The following is a 19,140-nucleotide window of genomic DNA, read 5'->3' as shown; positions in this document are numbered from 1 at the left end:
TCCACAGCTTGGGTCCAAGGGTAGAAAGGGAGTGGTTAGAGCACTGAAGTCTGGTTTTAGCTGCTTACAAGTAAGGCCCTAAGTGGCTATGAGATCTAAGACCATATGACAGAGGCTGTCTAAGTAAGCTAGAGGAAAGAGAAGGACAGGTGTTTTCTTTCAAGAGCCAGAAAAGTTGGGAACTAAGGATTGCTGAATAGACAGCTAGTTGGCTTTGGCAAGTGTAAGACAGTGATATTGATACTTTGGGGAAGGGGTAATGAATAGGTAGATGAAGTTGGAGATTGTTTGGATAGTGATAACATTTCTTTTGGAGGCAGATTCTACAAAAGGTAGGCAATACTCAATTTGGGCTAGAAAAACCTATTTGCCAAATAGCATTTCTTGGTAGATTGGAGAAGAAAGAGGAGATTTTTGGCCTAAAATAGGAAATTTATTTTTTCTGGGTGTTTTTGAAATGGTAAAAAATAAAACAGACCACAATGTCAATCGCTGTCTGTACTTTACTTGGTTTTTGAGATGATGGTGAAAATTAATTAAGGGTTTAAGCAAGACTAGGTATCTGAAGGTGTTAACCTGCTCAATAACATCAGTAAACTTTTGAAGAATAAGAAGTGAGTTATGGGTCTTTTCCTTTTAGTGTAGCTTCTGAAGAGCATAATTTTAGTTTTTGAGGAGTTAAGTAATAGTTTTTTTTTCTATTCAGCCAGTTAATGAGGGAGAAAATATAGTTTTGCAGATCGTGTTGACTAAGTGGGTTGTGCGGATGGAGTGGAAAATAACCATATTATCAGAGTATAATAAGATTGGAAGATGGAAAAGGTTGAGTGCAAGCGCATTTATAAAAAATATCATTAATTTGGTTTCCCTTAAATACCATATAACTCCTATTTGCCAACTTGTGTTTTTTTCTCTTAAAGACATTGCATAAGAATGTAATCTAAACCTTGCCAATGCAATTTCAATTTTGCTTCTAAGTATAAATTGACATTATTTAGTTAATAACTTAATCATTTTTCCTCAAAACATTTTATTTGGTTTTCAGATTATCAGATAAAGCTATTTACAAATACAATTCAAAAGGAAAAAAAAACTATATACAATATCCATAACATAGTAAACAAATATATACAATTAATATTTCTCCAAAAGGTTATATAACTTCTGTCATGCATTTAGTCGATGAGTTGTGTTGCTAGCTATTGTTTTTATAGTAGAGATTTCAGTGTTACAAACTGATTTTGCAATATGAATTAATTCATCATTAAAAGAGATAGTAGACTTAGTTTTCCAGTTTTTTTATAATAAATTTCCTTGCTGTAGATAACATAGACCAAAGAAGAATGATTTGGTGTGATGGTATAACTTCTGGAATAGGCATATAAAATAATATAAGCGAGTCAATTACAACACAATTATTATTCCATAAAGCTTTAGAAAATTATCTAAAATCAAACCAAAAAAATGTTACTATTTAATAACTTAATAATCTTAATATCGTTGTTGTAACTTTGAGTTACTTTAATGACCCAATGTTTAATTTTCATATAACTTCATCTTTTTATTTTCCCACTAATATATTTTTTGATGGACTCCAACAAAATAACATCAGTAACAATGCCACTGTTGTAAAGATCAATGTGCATTTATTTCTCTAGCTTGGAATTTTTTAAAGTCATCTAGTCATGGTTGGGAGGGTGGCCTAATGGTTAAGGTGCTTGCCTTGCAAGCACAAGGTGCAGGGTTTGATTCTCACAAGGGATAATTAGCTAAGCTTAAAATGGTTCACAAGGGCAGTTAGCTTAGTACTAATCTATGAACCTACCTATGAATCTAAGTTGGTAATGTAAGCTGCAGGTGGAATGCTCCTTGTATCCATAACTAAGGTAGAAAAACATTGCACTGATATCTTCAATTTTTATTAGTTAAACTTACTGAAACATATATTCCAGTTATATGTGACTGATTCTCAGAAGTACAGGCAAGCACGGAAGGGCTGTGGCTGACTAAGTTGGCGGTTCTGCAAACTGGGTGCTATAACAGAGTCTCCGGCCGACATGGAGATCCTCCAGAAGGGCCTAAATGAGACTGATGCATGGTATCAAAGCCATGGTCTCAAGCTAAATGCAAAAAAATGTGTAGTAATCCCCTTTGGAAAAAACAGAGTACCCGCAAACTACAACATAGGAGGTAATCCCCTTAAATCTGAAGAAGAAATAAGGGATCTAGGGACCCAAGTAGATAGTCAGCTTTCCTGTGATGACCATGTTGGCAAAGTGGTTAGAAAATCCTTCTATGTCACCCATCTGATCACGAAAGGGTTCGCATCAAGATCTAAGGATGTAATGGTGCCCCTCTACTCTTCCCTCATCAGACCCATTATGGAGTACAATGCACCAATTGGAATGTACCTGGCTAGACATCTCCAGCAGCTGGAGAGACCACAGAGGTACCTAACCAAGAGGATTACTGGCCTCAAACAGTTGCCCTATGCAGCATGACTGAAAAAGCTAAGACTGTTTTCTGTTGCATACCGCTTTCTCAGAGGCGATCTCTGTCTAACGTACAGAGCCATGTCCAACCCAGAACTGTTGAACATGCTCCATCTTAGCAAAACCAAATCTACTCGAGCTACATGCTCTAGGGATATAAACCTCAACACAACAATGAATAGAACATGCTGGAGGGATAGATTCCCTTCGCAGAGACTTCACTTACTATGGAACAGGGTCCCGATCTACATAAGACAGAGCCCCTCACTATCACTCTTCAAGAGGAACCTTGTTGAGTGGATGGGTAACAGAAAGTTCACACCGGGGATCACACCAACAGCACTACTAGATAGGGGCCAAGGGTACTAGCTGCTAGTACAAGGGTCTAGGGAACTACTAAAGGGGCGGTGAATACCGCACAACGTGGCTGGGCTAATATATGCCTTCGGGCAGATAGCGCAGTACCAACCTATGAACCTATTTGCAAATATACATGCATGATATGTAAAATAATGTCAGTCATTATCTGTACAAACTATAATATCTCTGAGTAATTATTTTCTGTCAACTTGATTAATATTTTCACTGACACTGGTATTCTAAGTTTTTGTTTTTGAACCAGAATCTAAATCAGTAATAATGCAACCAAAATCAAATTTGCAGAATTTCTAAATGGTCTCTTGCAATTTTTGCTCCATTGTCTTTTAGCCAGTAAGAGGTTGGTAGGGTATAAAGTTTCTTCCTGAGTTCTGAATTCTGTATTATTAATGAATACATTCCTTTAAAATTAGTAAATTTATTTATAATCCTAGGTATCACTTGGAATATTTTCTGAAGTATTGCATTACCCCATTCTTTTTCCCCAAATTCGAGTGAGACAAGTTCATACTAGTTAATTATGAACTGTATTTCATTTTCTAACAAGTGAGTTTCTTCTACAAAATATGTCAGCTTTATTAATTGTGAGATATTTCATGAGAGCTTTCCTTTCATCACTGTTATTTAAATAATTTAAATTTCTAGATATCTTAAATTTAGTCATATTCTGTGCTGGTATTTATCTTCCTCTGATGCTTGGTATTAATATATCCGATTGAAAATCTGAATAAAGTCACTTGAGTTAACATTTTGTGAATCATGACTTTTATGCATCAAAATAGCTTAGTCATAATTCTCTTTCTAGAAAACAAACTACCTGATTTAATTATAAATCCTAAATATAAACCAAATATATTTTCCAAAATCTATGTACTAGTCCAGTCTAACAAGGATGCTGCCATTACTAATTTGACCACAAAATTAGACAAAGTATTTGAGCAAAAATTAGCATATTAATCACAAGTTGTAAACATGTACTTGAATCAGAAATTGTAGGCTGGATTCATTAATGCCTACTCTAAGTGTACACCATTTTGAGTGAATAGACAACACAAACATAACCCCCACCTTCTTCTTCCTAATTTTAGTTTTCCTACTGATTCTTTTGCAACCTTAAATATTGAGGGGGGGGGGGTCATAAAGGTTACCACAATGTGTAGATCACTCTAAACTTATCCTAATCTTTCTGGGTGAACACGCTACACAAAAAAGTGGTAGGGATGTTCTTGATTACAGATTGTGTACACTTGGTGTAGGCATTCATAAATCCATCTTTTATTTAATTTGATATATCTTTAAACTTCATTAGTAAACCCCTATAATAATTTACTTTTATAAACTCAGAATTCAATATTTTTCAAAAGTTTGACTATTAACTAAGACAACATAACTTATGACTAAACAATGTTTTATTTAAAAATAAACAAGTTTGTTTGTGTCTTTCGGCTTTTCCCGGTTAGGGGTCGCCACAGCAGAACTCCGGTCCGCTAATGATTGGCAGTTGATTTTTACGTGCCAAGTTACCAGCCCTGACGCACAACCTTCAACGAAGGTACGCCCATTCATGTAATTCATCAAATTTAGCAATACCTTATTCTGATAAACATAGTTTAATATCCAGGATATCCCTCCATAAACATCTTAAGCCATTAACAAAATACCTCTTCAGATCAGTCAACTCTATGCCCTGTAAACACATTAAGTACCATTATTATCACTATATATATATATATATATATATATATATATATATATATATATATCAATAATATGTCAACCAACATTTAACAGTGCATAAAATGTATATATGTACCATGCATATACTATAACTTGCTATGATAGTAATAGATAAACTAATCAATAATGCTCAGTTAAGTGAAATCATTTTATAATACTGCAGCCATTAACTGTATATCAGTATTAAAAACTCTTTATTTGTACAGAATAGAAAAATATTAAACATTTTAACCAATTATCTTATTTGTTATTATTACTAATATCACATCATATTATTTGTGAATACCTTAATGTAACTTTAACACTTACATGTATTAAACACTCTTAACACAACTCAGTATCAACTAGTTAACTCTTTACGAAAAGGCTCAGACTATCTATATACCAATTGCTTTAATGTAGTACATTAGTTTAGGCAAACTCACAGCTAGACTGTAAAACAATACATCAAATGCTAAAACTTCAACTGAACCAACTGATTAAAACACATGCTTAAGTATCATTTAATTTCAAAACTGCATTGAGCATTTAAATAAAAGACATGGAGGTATAAGCAATAAATTACAACATATGTATATATGTATTTGTCCATCTCTATCTATCTATCTATCTATCTATCTATCTATCTATCTATCTATCTATCTGTCTATCTATCTTTATACCTATCTATGTTATAATAGCACTGTTAAAAAGATTGTGGATAATTATATATTTGCAAGGCAAACAACAATACAATAGTAATTCACATCTCCATGAAAGCTTGGGGGGGGGTCACTATCTGACAATTAGCTCATCTGGATAAACAAGAAAACAAGGTGGCTGTTCTCCCTGTAACTATGGGCTTGATTCCCATGGTGATTATTTGGTTGAGTGGGTTTTGGGGTTAGCATAGTGGTTAAGGCAGTTGCCTCACAGACTACCATCTACCCTAACAATCCAGCAAGCTACTATAGTTAGTACATTTGGAATGTAACATTTAATACACTTCTGGACAACACATGTATATGTACTGACAAACTGGCATCCCTTATAGGCCTTACAGTAAAGAGTAGACCAAAAGCTACCATTGTACAAAAAAGAGACAGATGTCTACAAAGTAGCACTTACTTATTTAAGCAGTTATCTTCTGGATAAGGAATATTTCTTCCGCAACACCCTTAGCAGAATTCAAAACTCTGGTTATAGACATCCTGTTCCATAGAGAAATGAGGCTCTGTGCATCTCATTGCATTTATATCATGTTTATTCACCCCTCCAGGTTTGCTAATTATATTAATTAGGGCTTATCTCATTATTGTTTCTGAATCACTTAATTTGCATTGCATCATAGGAAGTTACTAGGCTAGTGGCCCTGAGGTCCTCATAAGCCTAGCCAAGAGTTTAGTCCATGTTTACACAAGTCAGCACCCAAAGCCCCTGTCCAGCAGGTACACAGGTGGAATTCCCAGGGGTGTATTTTCTGTTTCCCATCCAGTTACCCAGGTTGTGCTTTTCAAAGGGATGATGAGGTGCTCTGCTTAATGTAGAGAGGGAGTCTATTTCACAGATGGGGAAGTCTCTGGGACACAAATCTGTCCCACCAAGTCCTATTGATGTCACAGACCAGGTTGAGGTTGCGCGTGCGGGTTAATCTAATGGAGCTTGACTTGTAGATATGCAGCAGTCATCAAGGCAGGGTCTGAGATTGATTTGTATGCCAGACAGTGGTCATTCTGAGGAGTCTGTATGAAACTGAGTAGAGGGACAGGGCTTTTAGCTTATCTGTGTAGGGTAGATGTTTGAGGCCCTGGATTCTTCTGGTGAGGAGCCTCTGTGGTCTCTCCAGCTGCTGCATGTACTTTGCGAGGTAAATACTGAAGGGGGGCACTGTACTCAATAATTGGCCTTATAAGGGAAGTATACAGGGAAGTTATGAGCTCCTTGTCCCTGGATGAGATACTCTTACTTATGAGGTGGGCCATGTAGAAAGCTTTCCGCACAATGGAAGCAACATGGTGGTCAAAAGTCATTTTGCTATCAGCCTGGGTACACAAATCCCTCATGACTGACTGCGTGCTTAGGACATTGTTATTAATGTGATAATATGTGAGGACGTCACTCTCCCCAAAGGGGATGATGATGCATTCTTTGGCATTCAGCTTGAGGCCATGCTTCTGGCACCAGTCATTTGTCTGAGTGAGACCGTCTTGGAGGATGTCCACATCACCAGGGGAATTGATGACCATGCCCAGCTTACAGTCATCTGCAAACTTGGTCAGCCATAGCCCAGTGGTTGTGGCCTGCACCTCAGAGAAGTATTTCCCAAATAACAGAGGCCCCAAGACTGATCCCTGGGGTACACTGCTCATTACGGGTCTACTACTTGAGGTGGCTTCCCCTATTTTGATTAGATGGATTCTATCGGTGAGCCAGTTTGCTACCCATCTGATAACATATGGATTGATGCCTAGTTGAGATTGTTTATCTATTATGCCTGAGTGGGGAATAGTGCTGAAGGCTTTGGCCTGGTCAAGGTAGGTGGTGTGCACTATCATCCCCTCATCCATGGCTTTGGTGACTGTCTCAAAGAAGTCAACCAGATTTAAGAGACATGACCTCCCCTTGACAAAGCCAAACTGTGTGGGGTTGAGTGTTTGTAGGTTGCTGATGTCCCTGTTAATGAGGTTCATAATAATCAATTCCATAGCCTTGCAGATTAGACTAGTTAGGCTGATGGGTCGATAATTTCCTGGATTGGTGGACGCTCCACCTTTGTGTAAAGGGATGACAGTGGCTGTCCTACATTCGGCTGGGACAAAGCCGGTACTCAGGCTTTAGTTGAATAGGGTACCTAATGGTGCTGCAAGTCCATGCCTGAGATCATGTAGGATGCAGCCTGGGATGTTATCAGGTCCTATGGAGGCTGTATTATTTGCCTTTGAGATGGCAGTGATGACCTTTTCTCTAGAGATAAGAGGAGGGGGGTAGGTACTAAGGATGTCCTGATTTACTGATGGGGGGGGTGTTAAGTCATACATTACTTTAAGAATGAAGACAGATACAGTTCTTTCTATCTTTCAGTTACTTTTATTAACTACAGTACACATGTGCAGAAGCCTCATGGAAAGCACCAGGGAGACTCCCAGAACAAAGGAATAAACAAGCTTATATACTGGTGATATTGCTGACAGTACAAAAATATATAAATGAACCCATTTGATCATTATACAGGGCAATTAACCAATCAAAGGTTTACCCGTAAACATAAGACAATTCACATCATCATATCTCTAGGCAGAAAGAGAGTCGGATATGCTTCCATAAAAGGCACAGTTTCCTGCTTTCAGGCAGACTATTGTTTGTTCAGTATTTTTCCATTACTCACAGTTCAGAGTTCACAGTACTCAGTACATTTCAGTTTATACAAACTGTCACATACTCAATTCCCTTGAACACATGCTTTTTGACTGTTCATATTCTACAGGGGGCAGAGGGGTGAAGTTTTCACTCACTCTGTCAGCCAGTAGGTTGGCTATAATCTAAAGCATTTGTGTACGTGGTGTCCTTTTCCGGGTGCTATTTAAGTGATCTAAGTTTAGAACCTCGAATTTCATATGGGCAAAACCATATGATCGAAGTTTTAAAACTTTGAACACTTAAACTGAGATCTCCATACAGCGCAGAATGGGAATATTCCCTTTTCCTAGCTGTAGTGCGATCGTGGAGTTAGTATATTGTAATAGCGTGGGGTGTGGGGGTGCAAGGGGGCTTGCCCCCCTGCATATATGTGTTTTCATTTTTTTCTTTTTTTTTAATGTTTGAAATTATGAAACTTCGATCATATGGTCCCAACCATATGAGTCTAAAGTTTTGTAATTTCGATCATTCAGCATAGATCCCCCTTTCCACCAGTTCTGAACAGATCTGGGTGCTTCCTTTGAGACTGCAGATAAATGCAAAGAAGGCCTTATGACTGTCTCTAGTAGATGTGGCCAATTTGGACTCAAAGTTGGCTTTAGAGGATTTCACTAGTGTTCTTATTTGCTTGTTCAGGCTAAGGAGAGATTGCTTCTATTGGGCACCTGTTCCTTCTTGGTCCTGGACAGCAATTTTTTCCTTTTATTATATAGTTTATTTATTGCAGATGTCCACCAGATAGGTTTACTCTTCCTTGTGGAGGATGATTTTTGTCCTGTCAGGTATTCCTGATTCCATGCATCTATATAAGTGCTCACATAGTACTTCGGTATAGATTTGGATACGGTGCCAGTTCCTACAGTGGGGGAGGGGGCTGTGAAGCTGTTTATACCATCCCTCAGGAGGATGTAATCAGCTTTGGAGAAGTTTTTTTGTTTGACCCTAGCTAGAGGGGGGTCAGGGGAGATGCTGATTTTGAAAGTGACCACTTTATGGTTGCATCTTACCAGGGAGGATGATACTGTAGGGGTGCTTCAGTGGTTACTCAAGTTGGTTAATACCAAGTCCAAGATATTATTACCTCTTGTAGGGGTATCAACTAACTGTTCCAAGGCATTTGCATTGATAAAATCGAGGAATCTCTGGGCATTTATGTTCTGGCATGAGTAGTTTTTCCAGTCTATGGTTGGGTAGTTAAAGTCGCCCAGGATCAGGGTAAAGGGTTGAATCTTGATAGATTCAAAGAGGTCCTGATAGGTGGAGTGGGCATCTTGAGTCAAATTTGGGGGCCTATAGCTAGCTATGATTTGAATAGGGTCCTTGTCAATGGTTAACTGCACCTGGTGCATCTCCAGTGCATCATACTGTTTGACCAGCCTGGAGGTGTGTGTGTAATATATAGTGAAACTCCACCTCCTTTGGCTTTGTTGCCCATAGTTTGGGGTCTGAATGTATGATAGGATGATTAACCAGTTAAGGCTGGGGTGCTCTCCAAAGCTTTGAGCCAGGTTTCTGTGACTGCACAAATGTCAGCATCTTCCAGGTTAAAAAATGCTTGCAATGAGTGCAGCTTCATGTTTAGACTCCTAGCATTTAGCTGCATGGCCTTTAATTTGCATTTTGCTGAAAATTTTATGTTGGCTTTATCGACCACAGGACTTTTCCTAAAAAGGCACTATGTGGGAGGCAAGGGCCTTTGCCAGAAGCCTGAAGCCCAAGTGAGACAGATGCAGGCCATCTCTAGCAAAGCATCGTGGTCTGTCAATCATATCTTCCCAGGCTGTCATGTACTGGATCCCCCTGGAATGACACTAGAAACTAAGCCAATTGTTAAAGTCAATAATTTTTTGTTTGTATTGAGGCATCATTCTGGCTGATGGTAGAATGCTGTTTAAGGCTAGGGACATACCTGCCCGGGACACACATTCAGCAACCTCAATCACGTCTCTCTTCATATAGTCCAGGGAGGTATGTCTCAAGTCATTCACCCCAACATGGACTATGACATAGTCATAACAGTACCTATTGTTGAGAGACTTGAGTGTGTGTGTGATACGGCAGATTCTGGCACCTGACAACTAACTGTGACTTTCTCCTTATCCAGCCTGGTGAGAGGCACATGTGTGTGTCTCACAATGGAGTCTTCTATGCCTAATATGTTGGGTTTATGTTAGGCCTTTGTGGTTGCAAGACACAGGTGTGTGGACTATGCGTGGTATGTGGTGTGGAGGATTGTGGAGTTCACGTGTGTTTTTGTCTCTGAGGTCTCCTTTGTTTGGGTATGTTTTTGTTGAGAACCTCCACATATATGGGTGTGTCTTGTGTAGTTGTGGGTGGTGTTCAAGGTGTAGTGATTTTGTCAATAACCTTTTCAGCACCATATATACTGGCTTGTGAGGGAGAGAGCATAGACTCTACGTTCTTAATGTAATTGCATCGCTCACAAATTGTGTTCCTAGGTGATAATGTAGATGGTTGCACATGTACATGATGCAGTTGCTACACTGTCTAATGATGAGCAAACCTGGTAATGGAGATTTGTCCAAGATGCTTTACACATACCTGAGGGCAGCCCCTTGCATGCATGGCCAGCCAATTAGCACTGAGCGAATTTTCATCCCATATTTATCCACCATCAGACAGAGTCACTGTAGAGCATGAATTCTCAACAGCATACACAGGGATGTAGGACTACCATGCTTCACATCTTAAAGTGCTATTTCAAACAGTAATGCAGGACATAAGTTTTCTGAGTTTGTCATTCGCACATATGAGGAGCCCATCAATGCCCATTGTTGCATGGCAGATAGGACATGTGAAAACTATTTTGAACATCAGTTACCTGCCATTATTCCCAAAGATTCTTCAGGATGAGACATCATGGCTGGAAAAGAAAAAAGTAGTGCTTCTTTTAATGCATAGAGGTGGTTTGTGGAGAAGTTCAAGATTTTTCTGGATGTACTCCATATGGGGTATAGCTGGAGGCTCCTGCAGGAGTGAGGAAATCATTTTATGTTGTGCAACTTATAAACAAAGGTATGGCATCCAGGTCCAAGGAGGTCATTGTTCCACTGTATTCAGCATGCATCACATCATTGAATACAGCGCCCCCTTTGGTATTTACCTAATCAGGCATTCCCTACAATTGGAACGTCCACAGAGGTTTCTCACTAAAAGAATGCATGGCATAAGTAACGTGGTTTACAGACCTCCTCAAAGCCCTAGTCCAGTATTCTATCTCCTACAGGCTGTTGAAGATCTATGCCTGGCATACAAGATATTGTCATATCCCACCCTGATGGACCTCTTGCATATCCACAAAACAAACAGCACCAAACTTACCCATTCTAAAGACTTCAACCTTGCCTGTGATATAACTAGGATCTGCTAAACAGACAGGTATGTATCCTAGAGACTACTCTTTCTCTGGAACAGGCTCCCCATCTATGTGAATCAGAGTTCTTTCTTAACCAATTCAAGCTTAACTTGGACAACTGGATGGGGAACAGGACATTCAACCCTGATTCGGTACCTATGTGTGTAATGGACATAGGCAGCCTGTAAATGTTTCATCTCCCAAGTCCCTGCTTACACTTATCGAGGGTATCAGAACTTGTCAGATATTTAGAATGCAAGGCTAGGCTTAAAAAGGCCCTTGTGGTCATTAACCTAGTACACACCTATGAACGTATGGTGCATAATTTCAAGTCACAGTTAGCTCTTCCTTGGCTACCTTTTGCCTGTCTGCGTAATCTATTTCTGTCTTTAAAACGGGGTTAAGTTTCAGCAATGGAGTACTGCCTTGAAACTCAATACCTAAATCAACCTTAACCATATTGATATGGACATGATAAAATGAAATGTTTGGAAATACGGGTTAAAAAGGATTCTGTTATGTCAGCTAATGATATGTGAGTACAGACTAAAAACATAATATAAAAACTGAGAAACTGGAAGTTCTTGTTTATGGATTTTAGTTATCTATACATGTCAGATATACTTTTATCAACCAGACAAGAAGATGAGCTTAGTCATCAGTAAGGAGTTGAAGGATTTTATCCGGGAGAGGAAAATGGCAAGGGCGGGATAAGCTGAGCCTTCCAACTGAACAAAGAGGTTTAGGATTACTTGATTTGAAGGGATATTTTACAGTTACTCAGTTACAGCTCATATAAATAACACAAGCAGACAGGTATAATTCAAAGTGGAATTGTATGATGAAGTGCGGGAAAATCAAGCAGACAGCTATAATTCAAAGTGGAATTGTATGATGAAGTGCGGGAAAATACAAGAAATAAGGAGACAGCAGCATTTTGGATGCAGATCCTTAAAGAGAATAACAACAGCCATATAGAATATTATTATATTATGTAACTATATAATATTATATTTATAAAGTAGCAAAAAGTATTATAAGAAATAAGCCAACACAGGAATGGAGAACAGAGATTCTGCCAATATTGATGACTGCAATTAGTGGTACAGAGAACAGGCAAGAGGGGGTTAGGTTTTACTGGAGAAAACTGGCAAAGGAACCAAAGTATTGGGAGCAAATAATTACAGAAGGAAAGAGAATAGAAAGAGGCATTTTTGAACTGCAGGCCAGAGACTGTCTTCTGTATCAAGGACTGACATCAGAGCACAAGCAAAGAAAAAAGAACAGGAACTCCTAAATTTCCATTTCCTAACACTTGTTTTGTGGCAACCACCAGTCTAAGCTAACCATATTTGAAACAGTAAATATTGTAACAGAGATAAAAGAACAGAAGTGGGATGTTCAGAAAATGGTAGGAGCAAATTACATAGAAAAAAACTGGAAATTGTGTGAATAATATGTGCAGAATAATGTTTGGGAGGAGCGAAGTTTAAGGGAAGGCAGGAATTAATCAATTTAGGTAACGCTGGATTGATGATCATTGTATATATTTGATCATGTTAACATGGTTTGTTTTCTTTTATATAAATGTATGTTTGTCTATGTCTTCAGTGATAATTCAATAAAGGTGTTTAAAAGAAATACCTAAATCAACTTGACGAAACGGCAGTCTTCTACTCTACTTTGATTCCTCGTTGGCATGCATATGACCGAAGCAGAAAATACCTGTTTTAAACAAGTTCACGTCACAGCTCTTAAGCATTGCCAGCTTTTGCCTACTTTCGTGCTTCAGTTTTGTAGTTTCACCAATGAAATTCCACATTAAAATATCGCACCTTAATCAGCTGTTAAACTCCTTCCACAACCAATCACCCCTGAGCTCATTTAGACCCCCTGTTACTGCACGTACTCACATTGCAGATATGTGGTAAATGTTAAACTATAACAAAGGCCTTGAGCCGACCCTTTCTAGACTAAAATAGTGTAGAACACAAAACCCCCTGCATTTGCTTTACACCCTGAGGTATCACTTAAAACTAGGAATTTTCCACTAGACACTCCAACCTTACACTATAAAACCATTTCTCAAGTTCTCACCGGATTCTAAAAGCAAACTTCCTTCTGTTATCTGTCCTCCTATGCCCTGTACAATCTCCCCCTCCTCATACGTTCGCCCTCTTTTACATCCATCCTACGCTTTCCCCACTAGTCCCCCTCCTCCTCCTAAAACCTCCCCTCCCCCATTACACGTCACCAACTTATCTTCTTCTTCATTTCAGCATCGCTATCGCTATCGTCATTAAAATATATATATTTATATATTTAGTATCTGTGTAAACAGTATATCACTGTTACTAGCACACATTTTGGGACTGCGTGGAATGCATTACTAACCTTTTCACATTGCTTAACTATTTTATACCCATTTTGAGTGATGTTGCATTTTGCCCTATTTTTCCATTTTGTGTGCCCTGGCTGAACTTGAAATTTGTCCACTTGAACTGTGACGTATCCTGGTAAACAAATGGCAAGTGAACAAATAAATAAATGAATCTGCCTGGCTATTGCTAAATTCTGAGCAACGGTCGATTTCAGTTTAAATACAGTTCAATTTATTTGATTTATTTATTTACTTACTTACTTACGTCTTTAACATTTGTTAACCAGGGTAGAGCACTGAACACATATGAGCAAGTTCAGTCTCATTCTGGGAAGGTGTAGCTGGATAATAAATGAAAAAAGAAGGGCACAAGTACATTGTAACACACAATACGAGTGTTATTCATAGTATAACATAACATGGCACAATGTGTCATTAATCAAATTCAGTTTGATATATGACAATGCAGTTATTTACATTTCAAGTGCATTTCAACTGTAGGTGAGTAGATTAGAAGAATTATAGGGAACTGAGTGAAGGGATAAGGGAAGACCATAAAAAAACAATAAGGAGAAAAAAGGCAAATGAGAAAAGTACAGTAAAAGATTTTATTCGTACTAATGGGACAGGAACAGGAGATCAGGTGATGCAGATGGACGATTGACTTGAAATGGGTTTTAGCTAAATAGTTAAATATTAACAGTTAAAATGCTGTTACCCCACATTCCAAAAAGACTAAGATGTCACTGTTAGCAACACTAACATAACTTAAAGGAACTATTTTAAGCAACAATGTACAGCTGCTAATTATACAAAATATTCCAAATAAAGCACATGAAAAAAATTACAGTGCAATTACAAATGCAACAATCAGTACTAGGTGCTTTTGGCGTACCCACCTGTGTTTTTTTTTTTGAATTTCTTGGCCTTCACCCTTATGGTTTAACTCCAGCAATCATGGATAAATAATACATAACCACATCATTAATTATTGCTTAAATATATCGTCCAGCACATAATTACACAGTAAGATACATTAAAAATTCTAAATCACAGAAACTGTATCTCATTTTATACTTTTAAAATCTTGCAGAAGACCAAGTTGTGTGACATTGTGTAAAGGCAGGCTGTGTGCTTGTGTCAATGTACATATACCTGCATGGATATTTGTGCATGTGTGTGTGTAATATGTATGTGTACATTCACGTGTATGTGTGTGTGTGTGTGTGTGTGTGTGTGTGTGTGTGTGTGTGTGTGTGTGTGTGTGTGTGTGTGGGTGTGTGTGTGTGTTGTCTGTGCAGGAGGGAGTGTAGACCACTTCTGAAGTGCACAGTTTCAAGTCTCATCACAGAGACCACTGGTGAGGCCATAGCTAGACTCACTGTATTTATTTATTATGGAAAAAGTCAAGATGTAAATATTTTCAGATAATTAATCACTTAGCAGTTGGCATTATGTTACATCACTGGGGGGTGTGAAATCAGGATATATGTGAGAAAGCATTCCTCATATAAAGAGGGTTGTATTTCTGGCTTATCATTGAAGACAAGCAGTTACGGACAAGAAGAGTTTTCATATTCTGCAGAATATGTAATAATTACAAGAGGCATTATTAAACGGGGGAAAGGGGGAGACCCAATACTAATCATCATGCGCTGTCCATATTGACAATATAGTGACCTGCAATTGTTCATGTTGTGATCAGTGCTCTGTCCTGGTAACCAAAATGCAAATAAATAAACAAAAAGGGACAAAGTACACAGGCTGCCACATCATCCCTGCCTGCTGTAACATTCACTGTCTCCATGTTTCTTTTTAGTATTCCAGAAACATTGGCTGCATTTCCTTGAAAGTGAAAAAAAATGATATTTCCAGGAATTGTACCATAAAGCTTATATAACCATATACTGATTGTATCCAGCCCAACAAACAGCAGCATAGTGAAGTGACAATTTATTTGTACCTTTGTAGTCAGTACGTACAGCTTGTTATGAAAGAAAGTACTGCTGGATTTAGAACAAATGAAAATAAAAGATCACTCAGCTTTCTAATTACATTTAGACACTACATTGTCATTGGTTTCATCAGTCAGAAATAAAATGCATTGTCAGTTTCTGCCTTCTAAATAAGTGGCAGCAAGAAAGACGATGGTGACTTGCAGAAATTCAGTATTTATTATGTAGTAGTCAATATTGCCTCAATCTGTCAGTGAATTGATATAAACATGAAATTCATGACTTTTTTTTCATGAAGCTGTTGCCTTCATATTCAGATTCACAAAATGATCATATATTTTGTTTACCTAATCTCAGTGCATGTCTGTCAGTGTATGAACAGTCATCAGCTGCAAAGGTGCATTAAATATTTTAACTGTGTTAATAGTTCAACTTAAGCTACTTCTAATATAGCCCTACAAAATATAATCATTTCAGTTCACATAGAAAAAGCCAGCAGTATTAAAAAGAACACAGTTTACTTCACTTATTTCCTCTTTGACTGTTTCTTCATTCCTTCTGGGGTTTTTTTGTTTTGTTTTTTTTTTTTTTTATTGATAGGATACAATTAGGCAGTTTACATCACAGAAAAAGAAACATTATTAGAATCAAATTGGTGTTATCTTTGGAAATAGGAGCAAAATGGCTACTTGCCTGTATTTAGAAGTGGTTCCTACAGCTAGCTATAACAGTGCTTTTATAATACTGTTATGTTTATACATGCCTGGTGTAAGAAAGAGCTATTTGCAAGGACAGTCATGCCCTTGTTCAGTGAAACGTTCCTACTTAATGAAGCACTTTTAATTTAAGTTGCTAAAATCATTCACTAATTAAAAACTCTAATGGAGAACTGCCAGTTTTAATCACTAATCAATAAAATGGGTATCAAAAGCAGTGAGAGCTTTAGTATGGTGTATCAAGCCCATTTGGAGCGCTGATATCAACATTGTGAGTCACAAAAAATACAAGTGAAATAACTATAAGGCCTTTTTAGCTAATATTGTCATTTTTACCAGTAAAACAGTTGCAAATATATCTTTTTTTTAATAAAATACTGCAAACAAAACTCTAGTCCTTGTGTATGCATAGATGTCCTAGGGTGATTGTGTTTGTCAAGCGAGTTCTTGTACAGAGTAATTACATGTGGAAGTATGGGAGAATATTAATTAATTTATGTGTTTATTAAATTATTTATGTATGTATTTATTTACTTATGCACACATTCATGCATAAACATGTAAACATGTGCAAACATTCATTTGCTGTGTCAGTGACCTGGTCTGAATACATTTTTCAGCCATGATGCAGGCCATAGGCACAGACAAATCAGCAAATAGTTTCAGTACACAAAATATAAATCAAACAGACAAACAGTAAATAGCTTAATTCTTGCCCTTAAAGAACTAACAAAGAGTTGAAATGATAAATGTAATGACAAACTGTCTAGGAATTAAGTGCATTTATATATTAACATTAATATTGATAGGTATCTAAGTAACTACTGTAGTCAATATTGTAAAAATCTTCCTGTACTTTAAGCTGATTAATCTGCTTAAAGATAACCGTATTTCAGAAACTCTTTTTCAGAATAAAAGATTCAGGACTCCTACTAATTCTGGGTCTAAGGATAGTGGGATTAGGACGACAGTTTAGATAATCAAAATCAGTCAATACACTAATTAACTAGACAGTGCATGTCTGCCATCACTCACTAATCCGTGAAGTTATCTTTAAGGGTAACAGCACTCACCTTTTCTTATAAATGTACAAAGACATTGTCATTTCTACATGGTTCAGATCTTACCTGTAAGTAACCTGTTTGACACTGTGATGGTCACCAAGGTTATGGTCTCATGATCGAAACGTTTGTTGCCAATATGATGGCAGGCATCATGGCATTTTAATTCACTCCACTGCTCCAATATACATTAGTAACACAACAACAAAAAACATAATAAACTATAATTGTATGTCACTACAAACCAGTAGAAGTATAACTTTTATGGCTCTGTAGAAAATATGCACTGCTGCCTCGGTCTATAAATCCACACTAACAACAACCAATTAGGCTTTACACTAAACTGCCATTGTGCAAAGTCATAAACCTTGGTTTTATAGGCCCTTATCTCACTTCCCTCTGAATTCAGTGTATTACAGTGATAGCTGATCCACAGTAATTGCAGTACAACTAAAACTACTGCATTTTCACACACACACAAATTTTCAGAAGATACATTCCAGTGGTACCGACCTCTTCTATTCTGAGGTAGAACTACCACCAGCCGGACCAAGCCTGTCAAACCTAATATTTCATTTTAAAAGGAAAACCAAATAAAATATAAGAACTGATGGTAATGCATATCTGGGCAGTTTGTCTCTTTCAGAGGTGGTTGCCACTGTCCTTTACCAATGGTTAATATTACCCTTATGTCAGTAAATAAATACAAAGCCAAAACATTTAAAATTAAACAAATATAACTGCTGGCTGAAAGAAAGATGAATACAGCTTGGAAAATTTAATATGCAGACAAGGTACAGCTGTACACAAAGAAAAAGAAAAATAAAGTATTTCAATAGGCAGATGGCCTGCGAAAATACTAACTAGCCAGATAAATATTACCAGACTAAACTCTTGATAAAGGAATTACTAGGCCCTGTATACAGCTATCTAAAAAACACAAAATGTAGTAGCCAAAGCAAAAAATAAATAAATAAAATAAGGAAAACAAAAAGAACAAAATCACAGATCTGGAAAAGCAAACACAAGGCCCAGAAAAGCCAGCACTTACTCATTAAAAATAACTACCAGGCTACCCCAACCTCCTCATTTTTCACTCAAAATTTACATGAACTAATGACCTTTCTGGGAATTCTATAATTAAAAACAGAGGCCCTGATTCCAAAAGACTTGCTCTCAGTGTAAGTGACCACTTACAATGAGAGCTGGCTGAGACCAGCCCGGAGAGTCAGTAAACTCTGTGCAGGCTTTGCGTGAAAGCTACACAGAGTTTACATGCTAACGCAATCAGCAGCAGCACTAATCACATGTTCACGCTGCTTCTCATGCTTACATCAGCAGAGCAGCAGCGCTGATCACATGCTCATGCTGCTTCTCATGCTTACATCAGCACAGCAGCAGCGCTAATCACATGCTCATGCTGCTTCTCATGCTTACATCAGCACAGCAGCAGAGCTAATCACATGCTCACACTGCTTCTCATGCTTATATCAGCACAGCAGCAGAGCTAATCACATGCTCACATTGCTTCTCATGCTTACATCAGCACAGCAGCAGCGCTAATCACATGCTCATGCTGCTTCTCATGCTTACATCAGCACAGCAGCAGCGCTAATCACATGCTCACGCTGCTTCTCATGCTTACATCA

The sequence above is a fragment of the Protopterus annectens genome, chromosome 14.part0, assembly GCF_019279795.1.
Source record: "Protopterus annectens isolate FY-2018-M chromosome 14.part0, PAN1.0, whole genome shotgun sequence".
Lineage (NCBI taxonomy): Eukaryota > Metazoa > Chordata > Ceratodontiformes > Protopteridae > Protopterus > Protopterus annectens.
Note: the sequence above shows the minus strand (reverse complement) of the source record.